Raw genomic sequence first — 15,025 nt, forward strand, 5'->3', positions numbered from 1 at the left:
GAACTTACACTTTTCAAACAAAAACATCTTGGAGGTCCCAGGCCACAGGGAGGTTAGGCTGGCCTCAACTAGAGCCAGGGCTATTTCAGCTGTGGCTCCGATCTGGTGGGACGCTCTGTTCCAAGAAACTAGGGCCCTGCGGGACTTGACATCTTTCCTCAGGGCCTGCAAGACAGAGCTGTTCCATCAGGCCTTTGGCCAAGGCACAGTCTGACTCGCTCCTTCGGTAATCCTCACAGAACTCTAGCCCAGTGTTTCCCAACCGGTGTTCCGCGGCACACTTCTGTGCCGTGAGACATTGGCTGGTGTGCCGTGGGAGGGAGGCGGGCGAGTCGGGCGGTGAGAGGCGGCGGCGGCGAGGATCCGTGTCGAGCCAGGGGCGGCTCCGCGGTGGTGGTGCCGAGCGGCGGGGCAGCGCGTGCAAAAGGGAGGAGCGCGAGACAGCGGAGGAGGAGGAGGCTGGCATGTCCGGGCAGCAGCAGCAACAACAGCAGCAGCAGCAACTCCCGGCGACGGCTCCTCAAGCCCCGCCGCCCCCTCCTCCACCCACTATCGCCACCACCACCACAACAGCCGCTGCCGCCTCAGTTGCCGCCGTCCCTCAGTCCCTCGCTCTGCTGCCTCCTCCCACCCCCAAAGCTTGGAGGTTCCCTGGCAAGGGGGAGGGAAAAAACTTTCACTTTCGTGCGTCCCTCCCGGCGTGACGCTGCACGCTGACGTCATGGGGCTGTGCCGCGGTGGTGTGCCGCGAGATTTTTTTCATTAAACAGGTGTGCCGTTGCCCAAAAAAGTTTGGGAAACACTGCTCTAGCCCAATGGTTGCCATTAATTTGATTTGAACTGATTTTATAATGAAATGATTTTAGAATGTTGTATTATTTTATTGTTGTTAGCCGCCCTGAGCCCGGCTTTGGCTGGGGAGGACGGGGTATAAATAAAAAATTATTATTATTATTATTATTATTATTATTATTATTATTATTATTAAGTTGCCACTAAGTTTTGCCTAATGTGGAAATTTGATGGGAATTTTAAGCTTTCTTCCTGAGGAAATCTGAGGATAGTAAATATGTTCTATAACATCACTGGAATTTATTTCTCTCTCCCTCTCCCTCTCTCTTTCTTTCTCTCTCTCTCTCTCTCTGTGTGTGTGAGAGAGAGAGAGAGGGAGAGGGAGAGGGAGAGGGAGAGGGAGAGAGAGAGAGAGAGAGAGAGAGAGAGAGAGAGAGAGATGATGTGTCTCATTAGAGGAGAAAGGGGGTGTGGGGGGGCGCAGTCCACCCTGGGTGCCATCCCTGAGGGGGGCTGACATTGCCGCGATGCCCCCAACATTCGTCACAGGCAGCGCCCCCCCCCAGGACACCACGGGCAGTGCACCCCCAGGGAGGCTCGCAGCAGCCGGCAACCCCCCCCCCCCGGGAGGCACGTGGCAGCTCCTGGGATGCGAGCCCCACCCCCAGGTGCATGCCGTTCCGGGTGCTGGAGCCCCTAGCTCTGCCTCTGATGTGTCCAAGAGAGGGCAGACATATCTGCAGAAAATAAAATGGTTATTCTAATTAATGAAATACATACTGTACACATGGCTTTAAAAATATCTGAAGTGTTTAATGCATCCATAGGCGTGAAAAGCACCAAGGTAAAAAACAAAAAGCTGCTATGTATACATTTTGCAAGTTTTCCAATATTAGTTAATATATATATTGTGCATATAATGATTATAAATGGACCTTACAGATTAAAGCGTATTGTATGTAGTTTGTGGCAGGTGTTAATAATGAATGATTTCATTACATTAATAGACTCCTTTAAGAATTCATCTTCGTAAGTCAGTGATGGTTGGGGGGCAGTGGCGGGATGGCATAAGAGTTAATCTCCTGTTACATTCAACTAGTCTATGTACCTGTGTACATAAATAGTTGAGCTATGCAAAGCAATAAATGTACACACTTTCACTCGGACACTTGTACATGTGTACAGATAGTGTAATAGGTGAAGACGCCTACACATATGCCCATACCTCTGAATGATTTCATCCCATGATGACCCCTTCCTCCTTAGCTGCTGGGCCAGGAAAGAAACCCGAACACTGCCAACATATGGGTATTGGCCAAGCAGCTTGGGAGGAAGCCATGGGGCAAGTGGTTCCTCTGCTTCTTTGTGGGATGAGTCTGAGATCTTTAAGTACTACCAAAATAGGGTCAGATCTGCTCCCGAGAGTCTCATATCACTGGCTAATCATTTTGGCATGTTGTACATGCTGCTGTGCGGACTGTACCAGTTCTATCTCTCCTTTCCCACTAACCCCCTGCCTGCTCCTGTGACTGCTGCTTTTCTGCCATTAGCAGATGTGGCAAGGCGTGTGGCAGTGGCAGGAGCAGGTAGGTGGTGGTCGGAGCAGCGGCAAGGCAAGGTGGCGCTTCCCATTTTACCTCAAGCTGTAAAACAGGGCATGCCTGCCCCTGGTCTGGTACACTGTAAGGCATCTTCCTATACCCCTTGCAAGCGAAGTATAGTTGTCATGTGACTTACCAGGGTCGTGTCTAATGGAAAGATCACAGCTAAGCTCCAACTGGAGCTCTGTGTAGATGTGCTGAAGAACAGCAGTGGTCTTCAACCTTTCCAGAGGTGAGTGCTACCTGCAATCCCAATCTGCAATGCACAGGAGTTGTTTATTGTAGAGGAACTTGGACCAAAATGACCAGCTTGCAGAGCTGAAGCAGGGGTGGTGAAGACTGATGGCAACACATTTCCCCCCTCTGTCTGAGTTCTGGAAGCAATCAGCATAGCAACACAGGAAACTGCCTTATAGTGAGTAAGACCATAATCCATCTAGCTCACTACTGACAGGCAGCAAGACTTGGAGGTTTCAGGCAGGGGTCTTTTCCTAGCCCCACCTGAAGATGCCAAGGATTGGACCAGGGCCCTTCCTCATGCTAAACACTGAGCTATGGATCCCAGCCACTCAATTCTCAGATGCCTTTTGCTTTGACAAGGAAAGCATTTCTTTCCCAGCATGGTCTTTCTTGACAGGCAGACGTTGACACCAGAGGTGTTCTTCAGTTGTTACTGCCAATTTAGCTCCACACCATTTCTCTATCTTTTTTTATGCATGCAGAGTGTGAATATTATTAGAATGTGGGGAAAACAGAACATTAGCTAACTTATTCCAAAAGAAAGTTCCTGATCTTTATGCTTTGGTAGTCCTTGAGTGTTGTTCCTCACTGACTCCCTTGCATGCTCCTTCCCAATCCACACCCTTTACCAATATTTAAAAACACATTCCAAACATAAGCAGGGGCTGGGTGGGGTGTGACAGAGATTGGAGAGATTTCAATAGGCGGGGAAGGATCCTAGTAGACTGGGCTTTAATAGAATAAATAGCACAGTAGCTTTTTCAAGCAAAGTAGCAAGCATAATATAACATAAGAAGCTCCAATAAAATACCACACTATTTGGCAGGGGTGTGTGTGTGTGTGAGAGAGAGAGAGAGAGAGAGAGAATTAGTCTTGTACAGAGTTTTCAGAGTTCTACTGGAGCTCTGCTTTTCAGGCGGAGCTCCAGGCAGCTTCCCACGCAGAGCAGCAGGACTGAGTTGGCAAGGCGCAGATGGCAATCACATGAAGGCACAGTCTGGAGTGTTGGGCACCACCAGAAAACACTGCAGCAGCAAGCAAGTCTACTTTCTTCCTCAGCCATCACAGTGAGAAGTCTCTCCCAGCACTTCCACTTCATCCCACAGTGTAGTGCTTGCTTCCATTGTTGACTGTGGTTTGTGCAAGGCTGTGTTTTATGGCTTAGGCAAGACAGTCACCATCTTGGCATGTTGTCAGATGATGAGGCAGATGTTCTGTTGCCGTGATAATAAAAGCTGGCATCTGCAGGACAGCAGCACCAGAAGACCTCTGGCCAAGGAGTGGTTTCTCCCATGCTCCCTGAGTCCATGAGAGCACCATTGCATGCAGCTGAACTGAGCCCTTTCATTTTAGAAAGGTTCTCCTAAAGTAGCCAAGAAAAGTGGATCTTTTGTAATTTCTTAGAATTCAGTGTTGATTCTGTAGCTCAGAAGCAAAAACAGACATTTATCTAAGTTTTCATAGTATCTCAGAATGCAAGTCTTAAGACATGCATCAGTCAATCATGTTGGACTAGCCCTTGTATGCTACAAGCCACAGAAGTCTACAGTGTAGGATTGTACTTGATCCACAATACATACAGTTAAGGAAAATGGGTTTTGAATGGAAGTTAATACAACCTGCCATCCTCAACATTCTTACTTGGAACATAAGTTCTTTTATGAGTAGGGCTTATTTCAAGGTGAATACGTTTAAGATTGGAGTGCAAGTCTCATTGCCTGCATGGAATCATGTATTTAGGAGGATAGGGTGTCCTCAAAAGCGTATTATACTCCATTGCAGCAGTATTTACACATGACTGTCTCGAGATGAGGTAGAGAGACACAGCTGTTTCAGGTGGCAGGTTCTGAATCCTATAAAATCAGGTTTTCTAGTATAGCCTTTTCTCCAACTAAGTTCAAGAAGTGACCTTTCATATGTGGTCATACAGTCTGGTCTGTAAAATGGGATGATTTGGGGTCGTATGACTGATTCTAGCTGTGTTGCATTGATGGAGATGGTAAAGGAGAGGGAATGCAAATATAGAAAGTTTTGCCACAACAGCAGCAATATATGGATTTGGCTAATAGTCAAGTACTATCTTTCATATGCCAGCTTTGGGATCAGAAACAGCTATATGATATTTTCTGTTAGTTTAGGTCCAACTAATCTTATAGGTTGGGACAGGTGGGTGGAGCATATGTAAACTACAGACATGGTCATTTAATTCCGTCCCCAGGAAATGACAGGACCTGTAGTTCTGTGAAAGGGACTAGGCATTATTAACTGATCATTCTTAACATGCTCAGCAAGCTACTACAAATCCCATGGTTCTTTGGGAGATGCTTCGGCAACTAAATTAGTATAAAACCACTATAGGTTTATATATATATATATCCCTTTCATGGATCATTGCCTTGCCGTGGCGAAGGAGCTTGAATAACTCAGAGAAGCTATGAACTATGCCATGCAGGGCACCCAAGATGAACAGGTCATAGTGGAGAGTTTTGACCAAATGTGATCCATGACCTGGAGCTGACTGTGGCTCAGATCATCAGCTTCTTATAGCAAAATTCAAGCTTAAACTGAAGAAAGTAGGAAAAACCACTGGGCCGGTAAGATACAATCTAAGTCAAATCCCTTATGAATACACAGTGGAAGTGAGGGACAGGTTTAAGGATTTAGATTTGGTGGACAGACTGCCTGAAGAACTATGGATGGAGGCTCGCAACATTATACAGGAGGCAGCAACGAAAACCATCCCAATGAAAAGGAAATGCAAGAAAGCAAAGTGGCTATCCAACGAGGCCTTACAAGTAGTGGGGGAGAGAAGGCAAGCAAAATGCAAGGGAGATAGTGGACTTCCGGGTCAGCACCATCGGTGAATGGTGGAGTTCCTCCGTTCGGAGGAACAGGCTCCGTGGAAACTGGGTCTTCCCGCCGCGGCGAAGGTGAGGACCCACTAGAAGTCCCAGGCGGAGGAAGCCTGGGAACGTGGGGTTTGGCAGGGCACCAGGAGCGCCCCCCTACTTGCAGGGAATCCCATTTAGGGGCTCCAGAGCGAAGTGGGGTGAGAAGCGCGGTGCTGCGAACTGACTGCTACTTTCACGGAGTGAAGCCGCACAGCCATTGCCAGAGAGCGCTGACTTTTTCCTGTGGACAATTGGATTTAAAACAAGTACCCGTGAGTAGAAACGGAAAATTGGATCAATAAATTTCTTAATTTGGTAACGAAGCGGGAAGGTTCAAAACAGGAAGTCTGCCTTCCGCTTTTTGTATATAGACTAAAGCAAAAACTTTTAAAGCTAAAGCCTGGAAAGCTGTCAAAAAAGTCTAAATTTCCTTCATTTAGAATTACTGAAACCCCCTTGGAAGCAGGAGAAAAGGGGGGAACTTTGTTCAACCCTAGCAGGAGAGGGAGTGAAGAAGGATAAGTTTCCACCGTCTCTAACCTGGGAACGGGGTGTCAGAGACAGAAATTGTTGGAGAGGTTCATTGACTGTCAATGGAATATTTTGACAGATAGCTGAAGAAGAGAAACAAGCTGATTTCAATGTTGCCTTTTGCATCTTAAAGAAACAAAATATCTGAAAAATATCTGAAAAACGAAAGTAATTTTCCTTTGTTGGACTTGCCTAAAAGAAATGGATACAAATAGAAATTGAGCTTGTCAAATTGTTGCTACAGTACATTTGAGGGCTCAACAGATGTAAGATTAAGACCGTGTGAACAGGCTTTTCTGACCTTGACTAAAGATGGGTTGGAAAGAAGAATGGGTGCTTGCCTTATGCAAGACAAGTGCCCTGCTGGAACAGATGCATGAGAAGATGGACTTGATGAATGAGAAAATGGATTTGACTGTTGCAGTTAATAACTGTGGGCAAATAGGGAATATTGTTACAGAAATTATCCAGGGACCAACTCATGAATCTGTACTGACTGGGCAAGTGCAGAAGATAATGGAGGAGGATGCGGTTGCACCCCAAATAATACAAATGGAGAGTCCCAAGGCCCTACAGGAGTATGAGCTGTTGTCATTGAAGATTGAAGTTGGAGTGGGCCAGGGGGCGTCTGGAGTTGAGGAGGTTCCCAACGTTGGAGAGACCTTGGAATATGCTTTTAAATACTTTTTGGACTATATTGAGGATTGTGGGGAGTGGGACTGTGGGGAATGGGAGGGTTTGATGAAGGGAGATGGAGACAATTTTGGCTTGGAATCCCCCAGAGGCCTACCCCTCAATGAGAAAGGAAAGGAACTACGAAAGAGACCAACAAAAGATAAGGAAAAGGGCAAGTATAAACAAGAAGAAGAAGAATTGCAGAAGGGACATGGAAGAGACTTAAGGGCCTCGGACATAAGGCTTCCAGGGTGATGGACTAGATGGAATGGACAGTAAGGACTGACACGATCCGAGACCAGGAAGAAGGGACGTTGGATGAAGATTGGAAGAAAATCTATAAAGAAAATATTCTATTTGGGGAATTGGTTAAAAATTAATGAATATTAGGGAAAATGTTGGAATGAAACTATATGACTTTAGCAGAAATGATATCAGGAGTAATGTATATTTGATAACTAAGATTCAAGCTTTAAGGTGTTTTAGGGTAAGATAAGGTTAAATTAATTAAGGTAATGTGAATAATAGAGTATGGGGAAAGATGGAAAGGATTGGTTGAGTTAACTATTAGATTAAATTAGGTTAGGATAATTTTTTTTAACAAAAATTGAGAAAGATGGAAAGAATTTGCTGAAATAACTAATTAAACTAGAATACAAAAAGGGAGGTGTGAGGAAGTCAATGAAACAAGCAAATGGAAGTTGTAGATATGTAATCTGGGATTTGTGTTGTTTTCCTTTTTCTTTTTATCTTTTTGTTGTATTCTTGTATTGGTTTTTGTGTTTTTTCTTTCTTTTTTGTCTATTATAGTGTTGTTTTTTAATGTTTTTTTTCTTCTTATAATTCTGAAAACTACTAATAAATATTATTTTTTTAAAAAAATGCGAGGGAGATAGTGAAAGATACAGGAAATTGAATGCAGATTTCCAAAAAATAGCAAGGAGAGACAAGAAGGCCTTCTTAAACGAGCAATGCAAAGAAATAGAGGAAAACAACAGAATGGGAAAAACTAGAGATCAGTTCAAGAAAATTGGAGATATAAAAGGAACATTTCGTACAAAGATTACCATAATAAAGGACAAAAGTGGTAAGGACCTAACAGAAGCAGAAGACATCAAGAAGAGGTGGCAAGAATACACAGAGGAATTATACCAGAAAGATATGGATGTCTCGCACACCCCAGGTAGTGTGGTTACTGACCTTGAGCCAGACATCCTGGAGAGTGAAGTCCAATGGGCCTTAGAAAGAACTGCAAATAACAAGGCCAGTGGAAGTGATGGTATTCCAGCTGAACTATTTAAAATTTTAAAAGATGATGCTGTTAAGGTGCTACACTCAATATGCCAGCAGGTTTGGAAAAATCAGCAGTGGCCAGAGGATTGGAGATCAGTCTACATCCCAATCCCAAAGAAGGGCAGTGCCAAAGAATGCTCCAACTACCGCACAATTGCACTCATTTCACACGCTAGCAAGGTTATGCTTAAAATTCTACAAGGAAGGCTCAAGCAAGAAAGAAGCAAGAAAGAAGATTCTCTCTTCCTGACAGTAAGAGCTGTTTGACAGTGGAATTTGCTGCCAAGGAGTGTGGTGGAGTCTCCTTCTTTGGAGGTCTTTAAGCAGAGGCTTGACAACCAGATGTCAGGAGTGGTCTGATGGTGTTTCCTGCTTGGACTCGATCAGGGACGCGGACTTATAAAAAATATTGGGGGGGCCCGGGAAAGCTCATGAATAATAAATAAGCTCATGAATATGCAAATAAAGTGGCGCCGCCTCCTCGTGAGCGAATAGGGGAGAGCGTCCTGCGCCTATTAATCAGCTCCGGAACAGCTGATATGCGGGAAACGTGGGGCGAGCCCCCTCCGCTCCAGCCCTAAACCGCTGAAACCGCCAGGAGGAAGGAAATTCCCCCCGGCAGTGCCTTGGCAGTGGCGGTGGTGCTGCGAAGCAGCGAGGCAGGAGCTCCCGCCCCCGGGGATTCCCTAATCTCGCGGGGGACGGCCGGGGCTCTCCAACTAGTGCGCGCGGCTGGCTGGCTGGCTGGCGAGGGAGCAGGTGGGGAGGAGGCGGGGGACGTCGGCGGCACTCTGCTGGAAGGGCGCCCGAGATTATTGGGGGGGCTGAGCCCCCCCAAAAAAATTTTTGAGGGGGCTCGAGCCCCCTCAGGCCCCATGGAGTCGGCACCTATGGACTCAATGGTCCTTGTGGTCTATTCCAATTCTATGATTCTAATATGTGGATTCTAGAACTCCCAGAAGTGCAAGCTGGATTTAGAAGAGGCAGAGCAAACATGCGCTGGATTATGGAGAAAGCTAGAGAGTTCCAGAAAGACATCTACTTCTGCTTCATTGACTATGCAAAAGCCTTTGACTGTGTCGACCACAGCAAACTATGGCAAGTTCTTAAAGAAATGGGAGTGCCTGATCACCTCATCTGTCTCCTGAGAAATCTCTATGTGGGACAAGAAGCTACAGTTGGATATGGAACAACTGATTGGTTCAAAATTGGGAAAGGAGTACGACAAGGCTATATATTGTCTCCCTGGTTATTTAACTTATATGCAGAATTCATCATGCGAAAGGCTGGGCTGGATGAATCTCAAGCCGGAATTAAGATTGCCGGAAGAAATATCAACAACCTCAGATATGCAGATGACACAACCTTGATGGCAGAAAATGAGGAATTAAAGAACCTTTTAATGAGGGTGAAAGAAGGAGAGTGCAAAATATGGTCTGGTCCCATCACCTCCTGGCCAATAGAAGGGGAAGAAATGGAAGCAGCAACGACAAACCTAGACAGCATCTTAAAAAGCAGAGACATCACCTTGCCAACAAAGGTCCGTATAGTAAAAGCTATGGTTTTCCCAGTAGTGATGTACGGAAGTGAGAGCTGCACCAAAAAGAAGGCTGATCGCCAAAGAATTGATGCTTTTGAATTATGGTGCTGGAGGAGACTCTTGAGAGTCCCATGGACTGCAAGAAGATTAAACTTCTCCATTCTTAAGGAAATCAGCCCTGAGTGCTCACTGGAAGGACAGATCATGAAGCTGAGGCTCCAATACTTTGGCCACCTCATGAGAAGAGAAGACTCCCTGGAAAAGACCCTGATGTTGGGAAAGATGGAGGGCACAAGGAGAAGGGGACGATAGAAGACGAGGTGGTTGGATAGTGTTCTCAAAGCTACCAGCATGAGTTGGACCAAACTGCGGGAGGCAGTGAAAGACAGGAGTGCCTGGCGTGCTCTGGTCCATGGGATCACGAAGAGTCAGACACGACTAAACAACAACAATATATATAGAGAAACACCCTCACAACATGAACAAGCGTGACGACACGTCCCGCCTGCCAGACATCTGGAAATTAGCCCTCCCCACAAAAACCGACACCAGAACCAGAGGCACACAGAACGCCGTCACCAATCAACCACACCAGACCCAAACCCAGACCCTCTCCACAGACATATTACAGACTCCATCCAGTAGCCAAACTATAGTGGCACCTCCGGATGCTGCACCCCCCTGCAATCCCTACACAGATCTGGCTGGCACAAGGCACAAAACCACAGCTCGCCCCTATACACGAAGCCAAGCCAGAGCACAACTAAATGCAGCACAGCCATCTTCTCAGAAAAACTCTTCACAAGCTCAAGAGGTCAAGACACGAAAGCTTTAGCAACTAATCTACACTTAATGACCCACCCAGTGGTATTCAGAATATCACTCATGAAATCACCCAAGATATCCCTCAAGTAATTAAGGAACAAAAGAAGAAAAGGCACCAACACATGCTTTAGCAACTAATCTACACTTAATGACCCACCCAGTGGTATTCAGAATATCACTCATGAAATCACCCAAGATATCCCTCAAGTAATTAAGGAACAAAAGAAGAAAAGGCACACTAATCTAGGAACTTCCTCTCTGCCCAGAACGTTGGAGGCTATACACCACACCCCTCAACAGTATTTATAGGAACTCAAACACCAGACTCTGCTCTGTTCCAGTAACAAGAAGCCGAAAGCACCAGCCTGAAGATGACGAGTGAGACCTCGTCGAAACGTCGCACAGACACCCCGACTCTTACACGGGAAGACACCCGAAGACACCAAAACCTGCATATATATATATATATATATATATATATATATATATATATATATATGCTTTCGTAGATTTTCACGGGTACAGGAATGCAGGTTTTGGTGTCTTCGGGTGTCTTCCCGTGTAAGAGTCGGGGTGTCTGGGCGACGTTTTTCCCCCTTTTGGTGGGGGGGCGTGTCCCTCCCGGGCAAGGAGCTGCGATGACCTCCCGCAGTAACAAGAAGCCGAAAGCACCAGCCTGAAGATGACGAGTGAGACCTCGTCGAAACGTCGCCCAGACACCCCGACTCTTACACGGGAAGACACCCGAAGACACCAAAACCTGCATATATATATATATATATATATATATATATATATATGCGTGTGCGCGCACACACACACACACTGCTTTTTTTCTTAAAAAATGCTTAGGTGTATTCTCATTTTGACTCAAGAAAATCACCATTTTATAGTTCAAATCGGGAAAAATAAATATAGTAAATGGACAAAATTACAAAGATTCACAAAATGTTCAGGGGTATGCGTGGCCACAGAAAAAAGCACTGTATATAATGAACTAAAAAAAAAATTAGACATAATTAGAGTCAATCCCAAGACTTTGCTGTGCATGGTTTTTTGTTAACCCTACATGGTTTTGCACCACTGTAAATAATATTATAGAGTAAAGCCAACAGGTTATCTGGGTTAAAAAAAGCAGCTCTAAAGAGACAACTTTTGGAACAAGGTAAATGGACAGAAGAGAAGCTTATGCTCTCATCTGCTATGGATTTGTGTGACACAATTCTTAAATACCTTTCTTAAGTATTAACGTTTATGTCAATGTCATTTATTAACACTCTTAGGTGCTGACTCTTAAGGGGCTCAGGTCCCTTTGTCCTCCCATAAAATATTGCCCCCCTCAATGTGAGGACAATCAGGGTCAGAGAAGGTCTATCACGGAGCCAACTATGGTGTGGCCTGGTTTCAGCTGCTTCCTCCTTCACTTCCTGCTGTGGAGGGGGAAAGCAGCTCCTGGCCAGTGGGTGGGGTGGGTGGGAGGAATAGGCTAAGTGCCAAAGAAGCAGCGATCCCACAGCATTTGGCTCTGCCCCCTGGCTCTTCCTGGCATCCCACACATCATTGGTGCCCGCAATCTTCTGCTCAAGTTGGTGCCTCTCTGTTGGGGAGGACAGGAGATGAAGGGTGCAATCCAGAGACAATATAAATGTGCTTTAACTCCTATCGGCAGTGTTCCTAGTTTTGTTGTTTTCACAGGGGGTTAAAATACAGTCTAGTTTCTGCTGCATTTAATAATAAAAAATCTGAATTGTGCCCAATGACTGATTTTGAATATATTGTTTTAACATGATGATATTTTAAGTGTAAATTAAAATATGTGGTCCTGGATTAATGTAAAGTATACCATCATTCAAATGGGCTAAACAATAGTTTCTAAACAATAGTTTAGATAAAGTGGAGTGGCAACACTGTCTTGTGTTACTGAAGGTCACATATGATCATCCACACATTCAACATTTAGAGGTACTGAGTGACCATAACCTGGACTGCAGGTTACCTGGATCTATAAGAACAGATTTAAGGCTAGGGAACCACTTTCTAGAAACTTCCTTTCATAATAGGTCTGGTTTAGGACTTCCGGGGGCGGCGCGAACGGCAATGGCGGTCTCCTTCCATCGGTGAAGGGGAAGCTCCGCAGAAACGGGTCGTCCGCTACGGCGAAGCGGAGACCCTTGCTGGAAAACCACAGGCAGAGATATCCTGTGGCCGTGGGACTCGGCGGGCACCATCAGCGCCCCCTGAAACGTCCGGATCCGGGGGATCCGGAGCGTGAAAGGGCTGGCGCGGTGCTGTGAGTCGATCGCTCTTTCTGTGGAGTGAAGCCGCAAAGCTGCTGTCGGTGAGCGCTGACCCTTTTCCTGGGAACATTCGGCTAAAAGCAACAACCCGTGAGTAGGGGAACTGAACGAATTTGGGACTAAATTTAATTGAAATCCGGCCAAAGTAGGAGACGCAACCAGGAAGTCTGTCTCCCGGTACTGCTTAAAGATCCAAAGCAAAGACTTTAAACTCTCTAATGCCTTTGAAGTTGTGCTTAAAGGGAACTAATCCGTGCATCAACTGAACTGATTTTGCCTTGATACTATTGGATTTCATCTTTTTATTTGTGGATGCCTTTTTACCTCTTCCTCAGTGGATTTACAAATTTATCAAGAAACCCTGGCAGTCGGACTGCCAGACTGTTAGAACTGTCAGATTGTGGACTTTGTTATACCGGATTGTTACACTGGACTGCTACCTGAATCTCTATAATGTTACATTGAATCTGGCACTTTTTAGAGACATTGTATCTCCAGGGCCGGATGGACTAACCTCCAAGTACTATAAGATTTTGAAAGATTATCTGATCCAACCATTGAAGGAGGTCTCTAATGAGATTATGGAGGGGAAGAAGGCACCGGAATCGTGGAAAGAAGTTTTCATCACACTCATACCTAAATCTGAAACTGAAAAGACACAACTTAAGAACTACCGTCCCATCTCCCTTTTAAATGTGGATTACAAAATTTTTGCAGATATCTTAGCTAATAGATTAAAAAGAGTGCTAAATGAAGTGATTCATAAAGACCAGGCAGGCTTTCTCCCAGGTAGACATTTGTCTGATAATACAAGGAACATTATTGACATTTTGGAACTTTTGCAAATGAATACTAATACAAAAGCAGTGTTGATCTTTATCGATGCGGAGAAGGCCTTTGACAATATCTCATGGAATTTTATGAAGAAAAATCTTAAAGGGATGGGAGTGGGACGGGGGTTTGAAAATGGCATAGATGCAATTTATTCAGAACAAAAGGCAAAATTGATAGTTAATAATGTGGTGACAGAAGAGTTTAAAATTGAGAAAGGAACACGACAGGGTTGCCCTATTTTCCCACTGTTATTTATTTCGGTCTTGGAGGTGCTCCTGAACATGATCAGAGGGGACCGGTTGGTTGAAGGAATCCAGGTCGGAGCCAAACAGTATAAACTTAAGGCTTTTGCAGATGACCTGGTTTTGACATTACAGGAGCCAGAATCTAGTATGAAAAGGGTGTTAGAACTGATTCAAGAATTTGGTCGGGTGGCTGGATTTAATTTAAACAAGCAGAAAACTAAGGTTTTGGGGGGAAAAACTTGACAATTTTGGAAAAAGAAAGGTTTCAGAAGGAGACAGAGTTAAATGTGGTTAAAAAGGTGAAATATCTAGGGGTTAATTTGACGGCTAAAAACCTGAATTTATTTAAAGACAATTATGAAAATTGTGGACAAGATGGAATGTTTCAAGAGGTGGCAGAGAGATATCTCTAGGTTTGTCTGGCAGGGCAAAAAGCCCAAAATAAAATTTAAAATATTAACTGATGCTAAAGAAAGAGGGGGGTTTGCCCTGCCAGACATGAAACTGTATTATGAATCAGCAGCTTTCTGCTGGTTGAAAGACTGGCTACTTCTAGAGAACACTGATATCTTGGATTTGGAAGGGTTCAACAATGTGTTTGGGTGACATGCATATTTGTGGTACGACAAGGTTAAAGCTCATAAAGCTTTTAAGAACCATATAGTCAGGAAGGCAGTGTTTAATGTCTGGACAAGATACAAAGATTTATTAGAAAGTAGGACCCCAAGGTGGTTGTCACCAATGGAAGCTAAGGCTCAGAAAAGACTCATTATGGAGGCCAACTGGCCAAAATATTGGGAGATAGTAGAAAAAGATGGAGACACATGGAGACTGCAGAGTTTTGAGAAATTAAAGGACAAAGTGCGAGATTGGTTACATTATGCCCAGATTAGGGAGGCCTTTAATATGGATAAAAAAACAGGCTTCTAGGTGGAAAAATCGAAACTAGAAACAGAACTGTTAGAACCAAAAACTAAGGTACTCTCAAAAATGTATAACTTGCTGTTAAAATGGAATACTCAGGATGAAACAGTTAAATCAGCTATGATAAAATGGGCGCAAGACATTGGCTACAATATTATGTTTGCTGACTGGGAACGGTTATGGACCACCGGTGTGAAATTCACGGCATGTAATGCCTTGAAAGAAAATATTATGTGTCAGGGGTACAGGGACAGAGGCACAGGGAAGGCAGGAAATGGAGAGCGATGGAGAGGAATCCCAGGAGAGCGAGGAAGAGGATAGCAATGACGCAGGGGAT

The 15,025-nt window shown here is 44.8% G+C and overlaps 1 long non-coding RNA gene across 1 annotated transcript; it reads right to left on the minus strand.

The window, feature by feature from the left end:
- Positions 1 to 1,763: 1,763 nt before the first annotated feature.
- LOC309541915 lies at positions 1,764 to 7,651 on the minus strand. The gene is made up of 3 exons (XR_014223999.1): positions 7,637 to 7,651; positions 2,793 to 5,473; positions 1,764 to 2,563 (listed from the first exon to the last, which is right to left on the minus strand). It is a non-coding gene; the product is annotated as an uncharacterized lncRNA (long non-coding RNA).
- Between the last annotated feature and the right edge of the window lie 7,374 nt (positions 7,652 to 15,025).

This window comes from Podarcis vaucheri (genome assembly GCF_965113315.1).
Source record: "Podarcis vaucheri genome assembly, chromosome: 10".
NCBI lineage: Eukaryota > Metazoa > Chordata > Lepidosauria > Squamata > Lacertidae > Podarcis > Podarcis vaucheri.